We start from the raw sequence: 21,094 nt of genomic DNA on the forward strand, positions 1-21,094 counted from the left end.
TTGTGGTTAATGTAGTGAAAATCATGACATATGTGTAAGTTGGATGTAAAGAGAGAAAACATGCTCAGACAAGGTGATTGATTGGTTAGGAGAACAGATGGCAAAATACCAACAGGCTTCCATCCCAAGAGCAAGGCTGTTTTGATGTAACTCGAGCCTGAGCCTATTGTTATTGCAACAATTGCTTCTTCAGCAATGAGCCAATGGAGATATGACATTTATTTTAGCTCAGCACACTTATGTCTGTTTCTGAAAAGGAATCCCCACTCCCTCTCCCAAAGGGAACTGGGCTAAGCGGGAAGGGTATTGAATCTTGAATCGGTCATCATGCTCTCCAAATGCTCATAGACCACTAAGTTTTCATCTCTAACATGATGAATTTCTAGTCTAGTTCAGTTTAGAAAAATGAATAATGAGAATAATATGCATAATATTGATAGTGATATTTCTTAAAGAATATTTCTTTATTCTAATTTATTGAGAACTTTCCATGTGTCGTTCATGGATCAGGGCCCTGGATGCTTAGGGGATTATATTATTTGCTTTTTACCACAACCCTGTGAGAGAGGTACTATGAATAATTTACAGAGGAAGAAAAGGTACTGAGAGACTAAGTAACTTGTCCAAGGACACAGCCAAGGAGTCTCAGAGCCCAGATCTAACCAGGCCGCCCTTGCTCTTAATGACTATGTCACACTGCTTTGCTTGGTAGAACAGAATGACAAGGCTTGTATGCAAATGTATAAAGTGGTTCTCACAGCCCCTGATCAATAAGGGAGCTTTTATGTAGTTCTGTTTGCATTTGTTCTTCAATACAAAGCTGGAGTCTACCTGGTGGGATAAGATTAGATTTCATGCCTGAGATCTGGTTGTTTTTCAGACTTGCCCTTGGGTCCTCATCCTATCTATATTCTGATTACATTTTCGTTATCTTTCTACTGTGGTGATTCATGAATATGATAAAACAGAACTGCCTCTTCAGTAAATAAGGGAAGCTTGGCCCACAGTGAATAAATAGACCTTCCGTGGAATCTGGAGAAATTCAGCATATAGATGTCCTGCAATATTTATTAGGAGACCACTATCCCCACCATGCCTGAGCTTAGGGCAGTTTCTTCATTTAGTGTTTCCTAAGATACCTGCACTTCTCTGTTACACAGCATTTGTTAGCTTTTAGGTAAAAAACTGATTTATCGAATGTTGTGTTGCATGCTTTTATATGAGGTGTACCATATTTAAACAGATTCAAATGTTAAGCGTGATTTTTCAAATTAATGTCACTAAATCCTCTGGAAATTTTGACTATCAAAGCTTATTGAAGGTTGAGAAATAGACAAACATTCATCCACTAAGAGCCATTATTTTTATTATTCTTGATGTGTTTTAAATATGTTCGTTCTTGCAAAGAAAGTATGAACAAAACCCAAATATGAAAAAAATTTCCAAGTTTATATTAAGTTTATCCCATGAGTGACAAAGGAAAATCCCTCTTAAGAGAAATGGCATTGCGGGGCGCCTGGGTGGCTCAGTTGGTTAAGCGGCTGCCTTCGGCTCAGGTCATGATCCTGGAGTCCCTGGATCGAGTCCCGCGTCGGGCTCCCTGCTCGGCAGGGAGTCTGCTTCTCCCTCTGACCCTCCCCCCTCTCATGTGCTCTCTCTCTCAAATAAATAAACAAAATCTTTAAAAAAAAAAAAAAAAAGAGAAATGGCATTGCAAAAGAGGCAGAGAATCTTTTTCTTTTTGAAAGAAAAAATGCATCCTGTTTCTAAGCATTTTTCATTGTATTTGACAGTTGATTAAAATAAACCTTTTTCCTTCATGTGGACTTCATCAGGCTTTTCTTATCCTGTGATAGTGTTGACCCACCTTCCTGTTTCTCTTATCTTCTCACCCTTCTTCCCTCCCTTTCCCTCTCTCCTTCTTCCCTCTCTCTCTCCCTCCCTCCCTCTCTCCTTCCTTCCTCCTTCCCTCCTTCCCTCTCTCCCTTCCTTCTTTGCTTCTTTCTTCCCTTCCTGATTTGTCCTCCCCTTCTTTCCCAGCATGCACTAGGGCCAGGCACTATGTTACTTGACCTGCGTCATTTCATTTAACACTCACAGCTACATTGTGAGGCAGGTGTGAGGCAGGTACCCTCCTGGTCCCGCCGGTGCTACAGATGCAGAAATCCATGCTCTGAGGAGTTAAGTGACTTTCCCAAGGTCACAGCATCTGTAAGAGTGGAGTTCGGATTCAGTCGGAAGTCTGTAACATTCCAGAGCCCACAGTTTAGTGCTTTCCATACAATGAGGACCCATTTCTTTTATAATTGGGAAAATATTTTATTTATTTATTTATTTACTTACTTACTTACTTACTTGCTTACTTACTTATTAGAGAGGGAGGGGAGAGGGGCAGAGGGAGAGGGAGAGAGAGAATCTCAAGCCGACTCCCAGCTGAGCGTGGAGCCTGATGCAGGGCTCAGTCTCAAGACCCTGAGATCATGACCTGAGTTGAAATCAACTGAGCTACTCGGGTGCCCCCAAATATTTTAATTAAAATTTAACATCAGGAAAATAGTTATGATCCTCTAGGAGAAGGAGTTAGTGAAGAGCTGAACCGATCTAAGACCACTCTGGTTCTTGGGACCAAACATCGAGAAATTACGGAGCATAGACAGGCACAGATAAATCATAAGTAGCTAACACCTGCTGAGAATCTAAAAGGTAGGTTCTATGAGACATCCAAACGGCCAACAGACACATGAAAAAGTGTTCAATATCGCTCGGCATCAGGGAAATCCAAATCAAAACCTCAATGAGATACCACCTCACACCAGTCAGAATGGCTAAAATTAACAAGTCAGGAAATGACAGATGTTGGCGGGGATGCGGAGAAAGGGGAACCCTCCTACACTGTTGGTGGGAATGCAAGCTGGTGCAGCCACTCTGGAAAACAGTATGGAGGTTCCTCAAAAAGTTGAAAATAGAGCTACCATATGATCCAGCAATTGCACTCCTGGGTATTTACCCCAAAGATACAAAAGTAGGGACCCGAAAGGGTACGTGCACCCCGATGTTTATAGCAGCAATGTCCACAATAGCCAAACTGTGGAAAGAGCCAAGATGTCCATCAACAGATGAATGGATAAAGAAGATGTGGTATATATATACAATGGAATATTATGCAGCCATCAAAAGGAATGAGATCTTGCCATTTGCAACGACGTGGATGGAACTGGAGGGTATTATGCTGAGCGAAATAAGTCAAACAGAGAAAGACATGTATCATATGACCTCACTGATATGAGGAATTCTTAATCTCAGGAAACAAACTGAGGGTTGCTGGAGTGGGGGGTGGGGTGGGAGGGATGGGGTGACTGGGTGATGGACACTGGGGAGGGTATGTGTTCTGGTAAGCGCTGTGAATTGTGCAAGACTGTTGAATCTCAGATCTGTACCTCTGAAACAAATAATGCAATAGATGTTAAGAAAGAAAAAAAGAAGAAGAAGAATGTAGCAGGAGGGGAAGAATGAAGGGGGGGAAATCGGAGGGGGAGAAGAACCATGAGAGACGATGGACTCTGAAAAACAAACTGAGGGTTCTAGAGGGGAGGGGGGTGGGAGGATGGGTTAACCTGGTGATGGGTATTGAGGAGGGCACATTCTGCATGGAGCACTGGGTGTTATGCACAAACAATGAATCATGGAACACTATATCTAAAACTAATGATGTAATGTATGGGGATTAACATAACAATAAAAAATTAAAAAAAATAAATAAAAGGTAGGTTCTATGGACTTTGTGAGCATCCAACGCTCACCACAGGTTCGTGATACAAATAACTATGTAATTGTCCCAATTTTAAAGACTGGGAAACTGAGGCACAGGAAGTTACCTTCCTGTAACTTCCGTGTGTAATCCATGGAAGGTCCTGCCTGCGGATTTCCTGCCCGTGGTGAGCGCTCTTCCTTTTCTCAGAAATGTTGAGCTGGTTAACTTCACAGCAGCCATTCACCTGGAGTTCAGATCCAGAGCAAAGACCAAAAAGTATGCTTTCCTCATGGAGGGAATCAGTAACTTTCAAGCCACACATTTTTTGTGCAAGTGACGTGTCTAAAAAGACGGTGTTTGTGATTAAGGGAATGAAAGAGAGAAGAATGACACAGGTAATAGGAGGGAAAAGGAAAGGCCAACCGAATCCACCCATGGTAAATGTCAGAAATGTAGCAGTCAAGCACCTGGGCTCCTCAGTGCCTGAGCCCCTCACAGGAGTCACAGACTGTCGTTGATCCTTTCATATGAAATACCAAATTCTTGGGCAACTGGGTGGCTCAGTCATTAAGCATCTGCCTTCGGCTCAGGTCATGATCCCAGGGTCCTGGGATCGAGCCCCGCATCGGGCTCCCTGCTCCATGGGAAGCCTGCTTCTCCCTCTCCCACTCCCCGCTGCTTGTGTTCCCTCTCGCGCTGTGTCTCTCTCTGTCAAATAAATAAATAAAATCTTAAAAAAAAAAAAAAAACCAAATTCTTCTTGGAATTTGTCTTACAGGAAAGTCTAGTTTGTTTGATGTTTTAAAAGTGCAATTTTTTTTTTACCTAGAAGTTTAAGAACTATTTTATTCAATGTGCTTTAAAGGTTATTTTTGGGAGTTGGTCCTTTGTGTTTAAAAAGAAATTTCCTAGAAACCTACTCAAATGGGGACCAGTCAGAAGAGCATTTTATTGTAATGATTTATGATCAGAATGGTGGTGGACAGAGTGACAGGTGCTGAAATCTTCAAGTGGTGAGGGAGGAGAGTTTACTGAGAAAGGAGGACAGTAGTCTGGAGGAAATAGCAAGGAGAACCCCCATCCCCCTCCAGGCTCGGTGGTCCCAGAGAGAGAGAAAGCCCCTGCCTGTGTGTCCCCCCCATATCATCATGCAATGATGCTTTGTACACGGCAGGACCTTAATATCTGTGAAATGGGTGAATGATTGAATAAGAAGGAATTTTAATTTTGGCAAGAGGAACCATTGGAGAGTGGTTTAGGACCCGCGTACACTGTAGACAAGATGGGGGAGAGGCCGAAGGTAGAGATGCCTGTTAAGAGTCCAGTGAATGGTCCAGGTGAGAAAGGAGGCAGGATTGGACCATGCAGAGGCAGTAGGGACAGTAGGAGAAACCACAGTGGCTGGACCTTGGTGAGGAAGAGGGCAGAGGTGGCCATGGGGACAGCAGGACCCTCAGTCAGGAAATGCAGGGGAACTGAGGGGCAGGGAGGCACGTACAGAGTTTGGCTGGAGTAAGTGGGTTTGACGGACACTTGAGGGAAGATTCAAAGCTGCAGGTAGGATTCTAGGGTGCACTCAATAGAATGTCTCTATCCAGGGGAAGGTCGGGATGATGAGAATGGAGGGAAGAAGATTGTGGTTGGGGAATAACAGCCTTGGGGGCAGGCTGAGGAAGAGGCCCTTGAAGGGGAGGAGGTGGACAGGCCGGGGCCGGTGAGCAGGGCTTTCTGGATGAAGGGAAGAGTGTGAGGTGGAAAGGGTTCTTGTTGTTTACTGTTTGCTATAGAAATGATGAAAATACCAAGGGAAGCAAACTTACAGCAAAGAACTTCACACTGGACTGAGAGTGAGCAGGCTTGGCATTTGAGTCCTGACTTTGACCCAGTCTTGCTGGGTGATTCTATGCAAGTTCTGTTCCCCACCTAGGATTCATTTTCTTTGCTAATAACAACTAACACTGAGTTCTGACCTTGTAGCCGGCCCTGAGCTTACAGCTTTACATGGATGATCTCATTATACTTACAACAACCATATATGGTAGAAGTTCTGATCTGCCTCTTACATGTGAGGATTCGGGGAGATGGCTTTCCCAAGTTCACACAGCTAATAAGGGACAGATCAGGATCCAATCCCAGGCTTCTCGCTCCAGAGACTCTATATTTCATGGACACTTGGCTATACTGTCAAATGAGGGACGTGGCTTGGGTGACAAGTCATTTTTCCCCCCAGCTCTTAGTTTCCTGGCTCTGGCATTGTGATATGCCCTCCCCCATCCCAAGCAAGTACAGAAAATGCTTAAAATAAAAAACAGGAGCATCAACAGTCTTCTATCCAAACACGCTGTCCTGGTCTCGGTGCCTGCCTATCTTATCTCAACCAGGCTATAAATTACTTATCAGTCCAGCACCCGGGCTCCTCAGTGCCTGAGCCCCTCACGGGAGTCACAGACTGTTTCGGATACCTGGCTGCTTTACCCATTTCTGTTATCTGTCAGAATAACAGGCTTCTTAAGGTATTTAAGTATGCAGTGCTTGCTCCTAAAATTAGCCAGGCAGTGGTCTAAAAAGAAAAGGAAAGAGGGAAGGGGGGGGTGGGGAGGACAGGAGGCAGGAAAGGAGGGAGAGAGGGAGGGAGGAGAGCAAGCAAGTAAGGAGGAGCTGTGGAGAAGCCGTTGACCTGAGGAGGTGCAGAGTCTGCGTGGATAATGTGGCTCTGCATATTTAGTTGACTTTATCATAAGCTGTTGTGGCTTCAAAAGTGATTTTACACTGGCCATGGTCCCATCCCAACAGAAGCTTTAAACATGCTGTCGAAGCAGCGATTAGCATTCTCCATATTTAAAAGATCTTAACACTTTGGCTAGGTAAGTAAATAACTTACTCTGTACATCATATAAACTTAAAACGCCTTTGCAATGTAGTTCATCATCTTTGGTGAACTTATCTTAACACTAGGATAAGGAATTTAATGTGTTTTGTGTTGTAGAAGGAAAAAGCCTACGTTCTCACTGGATAGTTCTCAATATTAAAACATTTGATGACTAGGTCAGAAACTACTGGGAAAACTACCTTTGCAATAATAAGAATTATTTAAGATGTCAAGATGTAGTCTTTCTCCACCCCTAATATTACTGAAAAGCCTTATGGTTCTTTCCATAAATGAACAAACAACCTGTACTTAAAAGTTCGGAAGGAAACTTGGGAATTCTTGGGAAAATGTTACAGTCCCATTTTTAAAAAAATAAAAAACAGGGGCGCCTGGGTGGCTCAGTCAGTTAAGCATCTGACTCTTGGTTTAGCTCGGGTTGTGATCTCAGGGTCGTGGGACTGAGCCCCGAGTCAGGCTCCACGCTCAGCACAGAGTCTGCTTGAGATTCTCTCTCCCTCTCCCTCTGCCCCTCCTGCTCATGCTCTCTCTCTCTCTCTCAAATAAATAAATAAATCTTTAAAAAAATAAATGAAAACTGAAAAATAATTCTCCATCTTACCTAAAATTCAAAAGGAATTGAACACCACTGGAAAGAAAGGGAATTTTGCATTTAAAATTGATCATTAATGAAGAGCATATCCACTGAGTTTACTCAGGGAAGACTGTCCTGGGCATTGGGGGGCACTGTTTCCCAGTGTCCTGTGAACACACCGTGTACAGTTCAAGTTCAATATTGGGCATATTTTATGTTTTCAATGCCATGCTTTAAAAAGTGCCTCGGTTCATGCTTTGTCTCCATTAAGGCACGCACTCTGGAATGGTTAATAAAATTTTTTTGAAGTAATGTCTATACCCAACATGGGGCTCGAACTCACCACCCTGAGACCAAGAGGTGCTCTACCTACTAAGCCAGCCAGGTGCCCCTAGTAGATTTTTTAAATGATTCAGTTGTTAAATGGGATAAAATCCTCAACCAAGAAACAAAGAACCTCCACTTTACAGGGCTTTATTGTTGTTAAATACCAAAGTAATACATAAGTACATTCTTGTCATTAGCACATGAGCTTCGAGGCCTCTGGAACTGAGGATGTAGGACCCACAGTTGTCCCATGTAGCCATTAGCGCCTTCTTGCTTCCCTTACCAAGGGACTCTGTCCTCCGTGCCCTCTTCCTTCCCCACCCTGCATTTCCCCTCCCTCAGTTGAGTTTTTCCTTCCCCCTTTCCCAGCACAGGGCTTCCCATGTTGCTGCTTTTCATCGAAGATTTTAGTTTGGAATACTGTATGACTTTCTCTTTATGCTACCATTTAATGGTGTATTACACTGGGCAATCCCGGATGATTCGCTCTCACTTTTTCCATGTAGAGAAGTTACAGCCCGGCTACAAGGTGGGACAAAATAAAGACAGTGAGATGGGCAAAAGTTGCTTGGGTTTTGGAATGTTTCATTTGGAGTGTTTTTCAAGGTCTTTTGGAAAAAAGAGTCTCAGACAGCGGGGATGAATGTAATCAGGTCACCATTTCCTTGTTAGAAGGTTTGGTAAAGGAGAGGCCAAGTGTGAGGAGGCAGGAAAAGGAAATAAATGTAGGACAGGCAGGGAAGGAACTTACTGGGCACAGGAAGCCAGAGATCCTGGAGAGGAAAGGAAGGAAAGGCAGGCATCGCTAAGGAGGCCAAGAATGGTAGTAAACATGGTCGAAGAGCCAAGTGTTTTCATATGACACGGTCCCTAGCTCTGTGTCCACGAGCCTCTCTCCTCCTGCCTAAGGACTGCGTCCACCCCAAGTGCCTCCCAAAGCAGGCTGGGAACAGAATCATGTGGAAAGCTTAAACAAATATAGATTCCTGGGCCTCAGGAACCCGCCCCCCCCCCCCCCCCCCCCCGCCCACCACCAAGCTACTCTTGATGTGAGCTAGCTTGGGAAACTGATTTGCAGTCTTTAGAGCTGACTACCACTTAGCAACCAGGTCTGACCTTAGAGAAGAGTTGGCTTTGAGAAGGGTGTTTTTAATTTGATAAAATACAACTATAAGTCCAAACAAATAGTCCATCAACTGACCCATGTCAGTCTTATGTGTTGGACAGTCAAAAAGTTGATGGTTAAAATGTTCTATGGATGGGTCATCCCTTCTATGAAAAAGCCACATTATCTAGAGATGCCCTTTTTGTCTTTATTTTTTATTTTATTTTATTTTTTGTTTTTAAAGCGTTTATTTATTTATTCATGAGAGACAGAGAGAGAGATAAGCAGAGGGAGAAGCAGGCTCCCAAGGAGCAGGGAGCCCGATGCGGGACTCGATCCCAGGACCCTGGGATCATGACCTGAGCCGAAGGCAGACGCTCAACCGTCTGAGCCACCCAGGCGCCCCCCTTTTTGTCTTTAGATAAGAATCCAGGATCAGTGGAGAAATGTCTTAAGTTGGAAATCCATAAACATACAAACCATCCAAATGAATAAGGTAAAACCACTGTTTGATTTAGAAAGCAAGCAAATGACCCGTGTGAATCCCAGGAGTTAGTTGGTTGGCTATCCCAAGTCGTGCAGCCAGCAGGGATAAATCTTTCCTTTTATACTTAAAGTAAAATTATTTGAACTCCTACTGACAAAGTGGAAGATGTCCAGTGCCCACCCCACTATTTTTATGGGCTTTTAACTCAAGTGATGAACTCAAGTGGCAGGGGGTGTGTGGGGGGGGATAGTTCTTCTGGTCACTTCTTGTTCTGATTTCTTATTTTGTCTGACTTCTTCATTTCGCATCCATCTTGCCTGATATCCACCCTGTACCAAGCCTCATACAAGCCCCTTGCCTTCGGTTCTCCAAACAAATGCTGTTTTAAGAGGTTTACAGGTTACCAGAAGTACTTATATCACAACACAGCACAGCAAATGACTCGAAAAGTGTATGTTAAATATTCTCTTTCTTTGGGCCTTATCGGTGATCAGGAATTTCTCATTCACTGACTTCTCCCCACCACCCCAATCTTTCATCTGACTCCATAGATTTTATAAACTTCTGAATTCCCAAAGTGAATTGCCCTTGAGCAGTGTATCAACACTTTTTATCTCAAGAGATAGCCCCAAATTGTCTTCTGAATTTACCAATTTATTAATGTCAATGTATATTCCCATCAACGGAATATAACAATCACTTAATTTTCATCACTCCCTCACCAAAAATAAGTAAAATTTGTGTTTTTATGTATTTACCAATTTCATAGGCAAAATATATTGTCCCAATATTTTCGCTTGCATTTCTTTAATTATGAAGAGTTTGAGCATATTTTCTTAAGTTCCATGGCCAGTTATACTTATTCATCTATAAACTACTAGGTTATTTTTTTTCCTATTGGGTATTTAGTGATTTTCTTCAATTTTCTTATTGATTTGTAAGAACTCTTCACATATTAGAGATAGTAACTCATTGTTATATATGTGGCACATACTTCCCCCTGTTTTTTTCTTCTCTTAGATTTTCAGTGGTACATCTGGTCCCATGGAAATGGCCTTGGGATTGGGATTGTTCCTAAATTTCCAGTGACTTTACCTGTTGCTTGGTGGGAAAGCCCTAAGATCTAGGGCTATTGGTTTGATGGGGGCCAGCCTTTTTGGTGTTGGTTTTGTTTCCTTTGCCCTCCCGTCCCCCCACCTCCTCCTCCTCCTCTTTTTTCTTAGCAAACCTTTATTTTCAGGGGGGACACATTTAACATACGAGGATTACATCCAGCTGATGCTTTTCGATGTTTCTCCTTGCTAGGAGGAAGTGGCAAATTCTCTTTTATAATGGGCCAGTCTTGGCCCTCCTTTGGGTTTGCAAATCACCTCTCTGAGCCACTCACAAGTCTTTTTTTCAACTTCTACTCTTCTCTAAGGTTGGAGGCATGTAGCTACTGATAGACCAGTATTTGCTGGATTTGGATTTCATTTTGCTCAGTTTGAGAAGAGAGAAAGAAGAGGTTTTGTCAAACTGTGTCTAGGCTGACTTCTTTCCCAGAAACTAACCTTTACCTTTGATGTTTCTTTAGTAAGTATATTGTATTTCTTGGGTTCACTGGAGGCCACTGTTGCTCAGAGCACAGTTTAAAGTGGGTCGGCAGCATGGCAGATGCAAAATGAGCAGAAATGTACATTTTGACATAACAAAAGAAATCCTGAGTTCTTCTGCTAAGCAACATTTCCATAGGTTTTTTGTCCTAGATGATATAGGGCCTTTGGGAGCATTTAACATTTACACATCCCAGGTAGATTTTTTATTTCACAGAATTAGTAGCCCTTTCTTTGCTTTGAATGTGCTTCTAAAGTGCATCTAGATGACATGTGGGTGGCTCAGTCAGTTAAGTGTCCGCCTTCAGCTCAGTTCATGATCCCAGGGTCCTGATATCGAGTCTCGCATCGGGCTCCTTGCTCAGTGGGGAGCCTGCTTCTCCCTCTGCCTGCCACTCCCCATGCTTGTGCTCTCTCTCTCTCTCTCTCTCACAAATGAATAAGTGAAATCTTTTTTTTTTTTAAGATTTTATTTACTTGACAGAGAGAGACACAGTGAGAGAGGGAACACAAGCAGGGGGAGTGGGAGAGGGAGAAGCAGGCTTCTTGTGGAGCGGGGAGCCCGATGCGGGGCTCGATCCCAGGACCCTGGGATCATGACCTGAGCCGAAGGCAGACGCTTAATGACTGAGCCACCCAGGCGCCCCTGAATAAATAAAATCTTAAAAAAAAAATAAAGTGCATCTAGGAGACTAAATGTGCTTCTTTCATAAAATATTCTCAGCTCTAATAATCATTATCATGTTAAGAGATATATGATGTGATATACCCATAAGAATGTGCTGGGTGATGGGCTACCTGGGGGGCTCAGTCGGTTAAGAGTCCAACTCTTGATTTCTGCTCAGGTTATGATCTCAGGGTTGTGCATCAGGATCTGCCCTCGCATGGAGCCTCCTTAAGATTCTCTCTCTCCCCCTTCTTCTGCCCCTCCCACGGGCTCTCTCTCTCTCAAAAAACAAACAAACAAACAAAAAAAGAATGTACTAGGTGGTAAAGCCCGCTTTTCCCATCTCTAGGATTTCTCATACCTTCATGTTCTTATGCTCACCAAGCAGCTGTTAAAAAAGTTTTCCTAGCCTGCCCCCATAGGTTCTGAGTTAGTAGGTAAAGATGGGGCCCAGGAATCTGCCTTTTTGGTAACTGTAGTGGTTCTGATGTCTGTGGTCCTTAGTATTGGCTTTGAGTACAGGGCCAGATTCTGAACCTCGGCAGTATTGACATTTGGGACACGATAAATCTTGTTGCTGGGGTGTTGTTTAGCAATATCTCTGGCCTCACCCAATAGGTATCAGTAGCACCCCCCATTATAAACAATCAAAAATGTCTCCAGACATTTTCAACATGTCCCCTGGGGGGTCAAGTCACCCTTGACTGAGAACCACTGACGGAGGGGGAAATAAATGAGAAAATGCTAATTAAGAACAGTTTTTACTTTCACATGTGGATGTTCATACCCTTGATTTCACTGAACAAATTAAAAAAATATTTCTGAGCACTTGGCATGTACAAGCATTTTATATTAAAAAATGTTTAATCATGGCTACTTCCTTAACATCTTATGAGATGGAAGAAAAGGAAATGTTCTTGTAAATTAATATCTATTGAACATGCGCTTTTCCTAAATTAATATTCCCAGTAGTTTTCTGTAAGATACACCCGAGCTTTAAAATTAATATAACAAAAAATTAATATTAATCAGTATTAAAAGTAATATTAAATTAAAATTAATATTAACATCGGGGCGCCTGTGTGGCACAGTTGGCTAAGCGTCTGACTCTTGGTTTCAGCTCAGGTTGTGATCTCAGTGTTGTGAGATGAGCCCCACGTTGGGCTCTGCGCTTAGTATAGAGTCTGCTTAAGATTCTCTCTCCCTCTCCCTCTGCCCCTCCACCCTGTGCACTCGCTCTCTCGCTCTCAAATAAATAAATCTTTAAAAAAATTAATATTAACATCGACATTGCTTTAGGAAAGATGTAATTCAGCCGGTGTGAATTGCTGTACACTTTAATAATGAAACAAATTTGATTGATAAACTTTACATTTATTCTAATTTAGAAACATAAGAAGAAAGAGTCATGATGCACCTGCCATAATACTGTTTATAAAACCTTACCTCTGCTCTAACTTTAGAATCTTTCCTTGGAGAGTCTGTGGTCCATATAAATAAATAACTCTACCCAAACACACTCATTTCAATGTGAGTTTTTCATGTGTTACTAAAATGTTAAAAATAGATCATGATGTAGGGCACCCAGATATTTAACTCCTTAAGTCAGTGACAGGAGGAGCTACAAGGAAGGAAGGAAAGAGGGAGGGAAAGAAGGAAGGGAGGGAGGAAGGGACAGAGGAAGAAAGGAGGAACAAAGGAAGGAAGGAAAAAAAGAATGAAGGGAGGGAGGGAAGGAGGGACGGAAGAAAGGATGGATGGAAGGAAAAGGAAGGGAAGAGAAAGAACAGGAATTGATCGAGGATGAAGCTCTATAATTTCTGACCATGGATCAGTAAATTCTATTGAAATCAAGAGTGGAGACCTACCCGAAGGCTGCTGAAACAATTCCTAAGTGGCAAGAAAAAGAAGCCTATTGACATTCAGGAACCCTGAGGAGGACAACAGACAGCTCCATTGTGGACTTGGCCCCTCCCTCCAGTAAAGGTGTGAATAAAGCTCAAGCAAGACAGGAAAGATGCCTTTTCTCCGGAGGGTGCTAAATTGTAAACGTGTCATTAGTGTGGACAGGCTTGCTGAGCACTTCCCGATGATACCATTTCTTTGTATGGGAGATCAAGGACCTTTGTGGATTAGTAAAGAAGAACGGGACTGGCAGCTGTCTTTCCTGCTGAGTTTGGCATGCAGAATTGACTCTCCGGAGAGGACCCCAGGACCTTGGCCAGGGGTTCAGAAAGAAGCAGGCCTACCTAGAATGGAAACTCAAACGAGAGCAATGGGGCTCTGACTTGCAAAGCTGGAGGGAGAATAAATAGGAAAACGAAAACCCCCATCATTGCTAGTGGAAAGTTGAATTCAAGAAACCTGGCTTTATATTATTTTCCTCTGCAGAGGTCGAGCAGAGGAAGATAAGCGCTTGCTTTTTAAACATGCTCCTTTCAGTGTGGGGTGTTTTCTGTGTGTGTCCTCTGAGGATTTTGAGACAGTCCCTTTCCAAAGGGTCATTAACATTAGTTAAATATTCATGGTGGGGGAGGGGATTACAGACTGAAATTTCAGACCGCTCCAGAGTGAGGGATGGCCGGCCACCGGCCCAAGGGAGCCGCACCTTGTGTATCAGCTGCCTCCTTCCCCACCGCTGGCTTTGTTAACACGCGCTTGGACACCAGGCGGCCGGCTGCCACAACGGGGAGGGCAGTGTGACGGCTCTGGCTAGCCGGAGAGCCAGAAACAGCCCTGTCCACACCTCGGCCTCTCGGCCATATCGGGGGAGGCCCCAAACACAGGGAGACCCCATCCCTGTCACCAAGACGCACTTCCTAGCCGCTGCCAGCGGTGGTACTTACCCGGGGCCCGTCGTGGTGCTGGGTAAGAAATGGAGGATCGCTCCCTCCTCGCAGCTCCTGGCGTTGCAAGCGCGCACAGGCACCCACACGGTTCCACCTACCCATACACACGTATGTGTACACCAACACACGTCCGCATGTGCACACGCCGACACGCCCACCCGTACACTGACACAGGTCCTCATCCCCAGACACAGAGCCCTCGCCCCAGTTAGGAAATAACAGGGCTTCACTGGCCCGGTCCCTCTATTCATCCATCTCTCCATCCCTCCAATCTATCCATTCACTCATTTCGTGGTTTCTCGGTTTGGGCTTGGATTCCACCGAAGCCACAGAGAGGTGTGGGTGGATGGGGAGGGCACGTGGAAGCGGAGGGGCGGCCCGCGGGCGCCGGGCGCGGGGAGGGGCGGGGAGGGGGCGGGCTCCGGCGGCCGACAGCCGACGGGCGGCGCTCCCAGCCCTCCAGCTCGCCCAGCGGCCGCGGCTCCAGGCAGACGCGCTCCGCCGGGTCCGGGGCTGCCGCACGCGTTCGCCGGAGCCTGTCGGACGCCCCAACGAGGAGGCAGGGGCCGAGCGGGAGGGGAGCTCGAGGACTGCGTCCCCCCGGATCCCGCGCCCAGAGGTGGGTGGCCCAGGCCGGGGGCGCGGCGACCCCCGACACCGCGTCCCCAAAGCGCCCCCCTGATGTGGGGGCCTCAGGCGTGGGGAAAGGGAGGCCCGGGAGCGGCTGCAGATCTGGGGAGTCCTCGGAAGGATCGCGGACTTTAAAAGGGCTTTTATGGCCTTGCCTAGCGGAGCGCGTGCGGGGAGGGGGCTTGGCTGGAAAGGGCTGTGGCCATGTGGCTTTGAATTCCTAGGTTTGGGGGAGGGCCGAGCCTTTGGCTGCTTTATTCAATACTTATATGTGCTTTTTAAAATGAACTTAGGACCCTTTCCCCTGCTCCCTAACACACACACACACACACACACACACACACACACACACACACACGGGCTGTACGGGAAAAGCGGGGAATATCTAATGGCCGTGGCCGCCCCTCGGGACCCGGGAGCAGCAGAGGATGGAGCCACCGGTTCCAGCTCCCGAGGAAGACGCGGGTCCTTAAATGGCAGCGCTGGGGCGTTTGGGGGGCTCAGGGGCTGCGCCGGGAGTCCGAGGCCGGGGAGGACCGGCTCCCGACCAGCCGGAGCCTTGCGGACTGGGTCTGCGAACTGCACTCCAGAGACCACGCGGGCCGAGAGGGCAGCCTCTCTGCGCGGGGACGGCGGGGTACGCGCTGAGCCTGGAAGTTTGGCCTGAGGCTGAGACCCCGGCTGCTAGGATCCGCTCTTTTATCCTGGATAAAGCCGAGGGTACGTCTCTTTTGGTCCTTTGTGGGGACAATTTGGGAGTGGAAGGGTGGATCGTGGTGGTGAGCGCTGGGCGAATGGTGCCGGTAATGGGGGGGTGGGGGGTGGTGGCGTGCCCTCAGGGTCGAGAGCGAGGAGATCCTGGCGGCCCTGAGAAATTCTGGAGAAACGTAGTGGAGGACCGGGACTGAATCGAAGTCCGTGAGTGCTGGGAGCCCGGGAACCCGCGGAGGAAGGCGGGGCGGGTGGGGGGCCCTGAAGGCTGAGGGCCGGCTGTGTGCAGTGGGGAGTGAGGATGAGCAGGACCGGCAGCGGGTTACTGAGCTCGCTGCCCTCAGGGCAGACGCTCGCCAGCCCTGGGGATCCCTCCCTAATCCTCAAAAAGGGGGCGTCGAAAGGAAGTTGACTTGTTTGGAGAGATGGTGGGTGGGTTGTCTCTCCAGACCCGGTAAAGCCAGTTTCCCGCGTGGGGTGGTATTGGTTTGGCGCCGAGAGGCTGTGTGGTCAGACTTTGACAAATCTGTACCCTTCTCTGCAGCAGTTTTAAGTGCAGCGCCAATAATTTGGCAAGCTTCCTTCCCCCCCCCCCCTTAAATGTATCTACCTTTGAAAAGAGATCGCACACACATAACACACAACTATACATCTCTGTAGAATTCATCTTCGAATCTGCCAACAAGTTCCTCAGGGGAAGCAACCTTCCCTCTTCACGTATTCACTGGCATCTGGAGGCCAACGCCCACCATTGTAACCCAGGAGATTTCTTTCCCTGGTTGTGTTCTAATTAAAGAGAGAGTTCACTTAAGCATCACAATTTTCTTCCTGGAAATGGTCCTAATTTAATTAAACATTCTCTCTTTCTCCCAGCCTGGCAGCATCCCCAACCTTGATCAATAAAATTTCAGAGTAAGCATGTCTAAAAATGATGTATATCTCTGAAGGAGCTTCCTCTGTTTCGTTAAACATACAGCCCTTAAAAATTAAAACTTGCCCTAACATACTTTCTAAATAGCTGTCCACGGCTGGCTTTCTCCTGCCCAGTTTTGACACGGGCTGTTTGCTCCGAGGGCACCTTCTCCTTTGAGTGGGTACCCCATTGGGTTATGTAGGTCCTGCAATTATTTTGGGCTGCCCTAATAAAATTAGGAGCCAAGAAAAATGAAAGTAATCCTCCTTGGGCCTCGCAGTCCCCTCCCTAGCAGACTGCATGCAGTTAGGTGTTGAGATGTTTCTCTGGCAGTGAAGTTCACTTCAGTGTCTCTCTGGGATGCTGAGGTGCTGGTGTAAGAGAGGTGGCCAGGCTCTGAGATGGGACAGACATTTTGAAATATCCATTATCTCATAGTTCTGGCCTGACAGTTGGCACGGCTCCTGGCCTGCAAAGTTCAGGGTCCTGTGGTCAGAGATTATTTCATTTCCATCAGTGGCTCATTCTGACTCAGGAGCCTCAGGATCGCAGGGTAATAAGACGAAGCAGGTTGTCTTAACTTGTTATCAAGTGAGGGGAAAATGATCCACTGGTTGTTTTACTCTAAAACTTTCCATATTTTAGTATGGAATTAACTATTAAATATTACTTTGAGAAATGCTAACACTCTGGACTTTCTGGTTAATTATTAGAATTGTTGTCTAGATAGCATCCTTAGAGATTTGGTTGACTCCGAAAGCATCCATGTCTCGGATTTCTATCACGGGTGTTATTGCAAGTCTCTACTTATTAGGATAATGAGAAATGTTTCAGATAAGAATGAAATCGAATTTGGGTGGAGGTTGTGTTGAGGAATTTAAACAATTGAAACAGGAGCATGTTGAAAGTTACTTCTAAAGACCAAAAGGGTGATGTGTAGTTCCATTCTTTAATTTTATACATTTCTCACTGCTGGTGGAATTGATGATCAATCTTGAATTAGCCTCTGGAATGACTGTTCTTTGATCTTGAGAAACAGGAGTCATCCTTTGTTTAGATTATTGATCAGGGATCCTTCACCAACTATTCGAAACTTGAACCAATTAATTCATGTACTTATTAGGTTCAACAGTTTTAGTAAGTTTTGCTAGGAAACGGCATCATTTTCTTTATACTGTGTAAACTCTACACCCATGGATAGATTTCTCTGTGAAGCTAAAAAAGCTTAAGGTTAGGGATTCCTCACTGGCACCAGCCTTCCCCATCAGCACGTCGCAGTGCCTCCATGATCCATGATGATGAGATCCAGGCTCTTTGCAAGAGAATCCCCTTCTAAGAACATCTATGATTACTGTTCAAGTTTTGGACCTTTGCCCTTCAGACATGTTTTTCAGGAATGTATTATTATAGGAAAGTTGAAATCATCTCTATTCCAATAGGATTTTGCTCAAGGAGAAAATTATAGTTTGCCTATGTGATTTTCAGTAGCACTTGATGAACTAGGATACTTAAGAAATGAAGTACTCTAAGTAATATATGCTTAAACCTAAGTTTAAAAAATTTGTTTCAACTGTTGCTGATACAAGTGTGTTTCTAAGATGTAATGAATGGCTATCTTGCCCTGATTGCCCTTTGCCTTGTGAGTTGACTGTGGTGAATATATTGTCGTCCTTCCATCGACAGGTTAGGACTTTGTGGTCTCTGGGTGATGTCAGCAGAGGGACAAATTATGATTTATAGGAGTGCAGAAGCGTCATTGTGGAATCCACTCTGGGACAGCCTCTGGAGATTGGTTTTTGAGAAAACAAATCCCAATACAAATGTCGTTTCTGTTCTTTGCCCCACTCTCTGGAGAGTTGAGTGCCAGAAGAATGAATTAATCATGACCTTAACTTTGCCTACGGCACAGCAAGATGTGCTTTCTCCAGGTTTCAGCCCAGGGTTCTTTTTACCTGTTGAGGTAAATTCTGAGATTGGGGAGGTGCAAGAGAGGACAGACCCTTCGGGAGAAGGGCCTGAGGGCATCCTTGGGCCCACCTACCTCTTCCCCGTGTAGTATTTGTCTCTAAAATCCAGGTGTGCCCATACTTCCAGGCCTTGGGGGGCACATTCGAGTGGGATCAGGGACATGTAACTGGTATTTGTTCCCATCTCGGTGGGAGTCTCAGAGTGACCAAATGGGCCATGCCACTGGAGAAGGGGGCCTGTGGAGGCAGAATGCTGCTCATTTCCTTATCCAGGCAGAAGACAGCGATCGGGGGGAAGGGGGGGTGAGATGATGGAGCCTCCCTCAAGTGGGTTTGAGAAGTTGGGTGTTTTTGTTTGGTCTTGTAAGTCTTGGAGGATACATGTCCTGGTTGAGGGGGTCGTGGTATGAATGCTAGGGGAGCCAGGGGAGCTACAGGAGTCGATGGGGAATGTACGTCATCGTCCTTTGGCCCCTTCCTTTCCTAGCTCTGTGCAGGGCTTTTCTGGTTGGTTCTGATGCTTACGTGGAGCAGCCAGAGTGAGCAGATCCAGAACCTTGGTAGGACCAAAACACATTAGTGCCTTGATCAAGTTCTCGATAAGATCTTGAGCATGTCACTGAAATGGAATCTTAGTTCCTTCACCTATAAAAATGGGGATACCAAAACCTGCCTATTTGAAAACTTGTGTTTAACGAGATATATATGGAAGCACCTCGCATGTGTTGTGTTTTTCCCCAAATCGGCTGTTTTCCTAAGTTAACAAAGTCTCCTTTCATCTTTTTTTTTTTTTAAAGATTTACTTATTTATTTAAATAATCTTTAAACACCCAACGTGGGGCTCGAACTCACAACCCCGAGATCAGGAATCGCATGTTCCACCAACTGAGCCAGCCAGGCATCCCTGGAATCTCCTTTCATCTTTATGGTAGAGGCAAATGAATGGTTTTTAAAGTGTAATTTATAAAATCCAGCAATTGTGTAGCAGGTCAGTGGTTCATCCCTCACACTGATCAGATGCAAAAGCCTTGAGCACCGAGATTCTCCAACCCTACCTCACCTACACCCGCCCCCGCCCCCCCAGCCTCCTTTCGACTTGGGGGAGTCTGGCTGACATTCTTCTCTCTTTACCCTCAAAACACTTGCACTCCTGAGACTTTTTCCATTTTTCTTTACTTGCTTCCTCTTTATGCTTTGAGTAAGTCAGAAATGGCTCCTCATTGGGCAAATGGACCCAAATTTTCAGGGCCCTAATCCTGGGCTTTAAGCTCACTCAGTGACCCGTAGTGTGATGGATGTCAATGGGACTTCCCTTCCGTAACTCCTGCAAGATTCTTTGCCAGCTCTAATGAGTTTACTCAGTCACTAAGATGGGAACAGGGATTAATTTATTAAGAGTTGCAGTTCAGGTTCAAATTAAAAAGGCTTTCAGAAGAGCCTGAGAAGCCTGGTTAATCCAGTCCATTTATGTCTTACCATTTAACTTCGCAGATTTGCAGATCTTGCAGGGTGGATGAATTATTAAGTAGCACCATGGTGGGGTGACCACACCAGAAACATTAATTCTGAGTAAATTTGTAAGCGTTACAAATCATTCTTTTACACAAAGACATATAAAAGGTATTCTCCCCCTCTGGTCCAAAGTTCTCCAGCAAACCCTCTGTGCCAGCCAGCCCTGGGGTCTTACTAGGACAAGCCTGGACATTTAAGGAAGTGGGTCGGTTAGAAGAAGTAACCGGGGATTTACAAGCAACATGATTTAAAAAGCAGAATATTGTAGCTCCTGACCCTGTTTGTGATGCCTCTGTAAAGTTTCCTTTTTAGTCACTGTCTGCAGGAGGGAATTCCCCCCCCTTAAAATGTCCCACAGAGGGGGGACTGTCCAAGTCATGTCCAGTGACCTTCCAGTGTCTCTACTCTAAGTCCTACATTGAAGACCCAACATCCTGGGAATCTGCCTTGTTCACTGGGGGCAGCATACCTCGACATGCAGTCCAGCCTCGCCAGTGTCTATAGAGGTATTCCTGGGCTCTGGCACAGACAGTCAGTTATTAATTTTTTCTGGATACTGCCTTTTAACCCAGCTCTCCTGGTGATCTCAGATAAAGCTTGAGAACTTCTTGTCTGCAGCGGACCCGAGCCCCTCCCCGGCACCCCACGCGTGCAGCACCCCACTCTAACTTAGGAGAGATGGGAATGTGCCCTGGACCAGGTCCCCAGGGATGTTCTGAAATCAGCTGATCCAGCCTGACTTGCCTGCCTCAGGTCTTGACAGTTTTCACTGCTCCGACCCAGAGGTGATTCTGGAAGTGCTTCAAAAGGTCTATGGATTCTGCTTGAGCTTTCTGCCCTGTGGAGCCCCTATACTCCTTACCTGCTCTGTAGGCTTGAAGAGAAATCGAGTCAATACATAAAGATAAATAAATGCTGGTCCAGAAACGTTAACCTCTCTTTGAACTACCCAGCGTGCTTCGCACGTGCTTTGGTGAGGGGGCCTCGAGAAGGTTCTTACAGTGCAAGCTAAACAGTGATGCCGAAGTAGTTTTCCCTGGATTGTCACAGGAGGCTGGGCTGGAGGTTTCTGCATGGAGCTTAGAGTGCCCTGGGTTTGTAAGGTGTAGAGAAATTGCCCAG

At 45.6% G+C, this 21,094-nt stretch overlaps 1 protein-coding gene and 1 long non-coding RNA gene across 5 annotated transcripts in view; one reads left to right on the forward strand and one right to left on the reverse strand.

Annotated features, from left to right (window-relative positions):
- LOC118534811 (PALM2-AKAP2 fusion protein) overlaps positions 1-21,094 on the forward strand; it is a 132,947-nt gene that overhangs the window by 11,609 nt on the left and 100,244 nt on the right. The window contains exon 1 of one of the 4 annotated variants that reach the window (XM_078061576.1): positions 14,682-14,858. The exons of the other annotated variants lie outside the window; for them this stretch is intronic. The gene's annotated coding sequence lies outside the window, so the exon portion shown is untranslated. Of the gene's footprint in view, positions 1-14,681; positions 14,859-21,094 lie in introns of those variants that run through there. 4 annotated transcript variants of the gene reach the window in all.
- On the reverse strand, positions 836-14,554 carry LOC144380053 (uncharacterized). The gene is made up of 3 exons (XR_013443793.1): positions 14,237-14,554; positions 2,099-2,209; positions 836-1,679 (listed from the first exon to the last, which is right to left on the reverse strand). It is a non-coding gene; the product is annotated as an uncharacterized LOC144380053 (long non-coding RNA).

Source organism: Halichoerus grypus, chromosome 14, assembly GCF_964656455.1.
Source record: "Halichoerus grypus chromosome 14, mHalGry1.hap1.1, whole genome shotgun sequence".
Taxonomy (NCBI): domain Eukaryota; kingdom Metazoa; phylum Chordata; class Mammalia; order Carnivora; family Phocidae; genus Halichoerus; species Halichoerus grypus.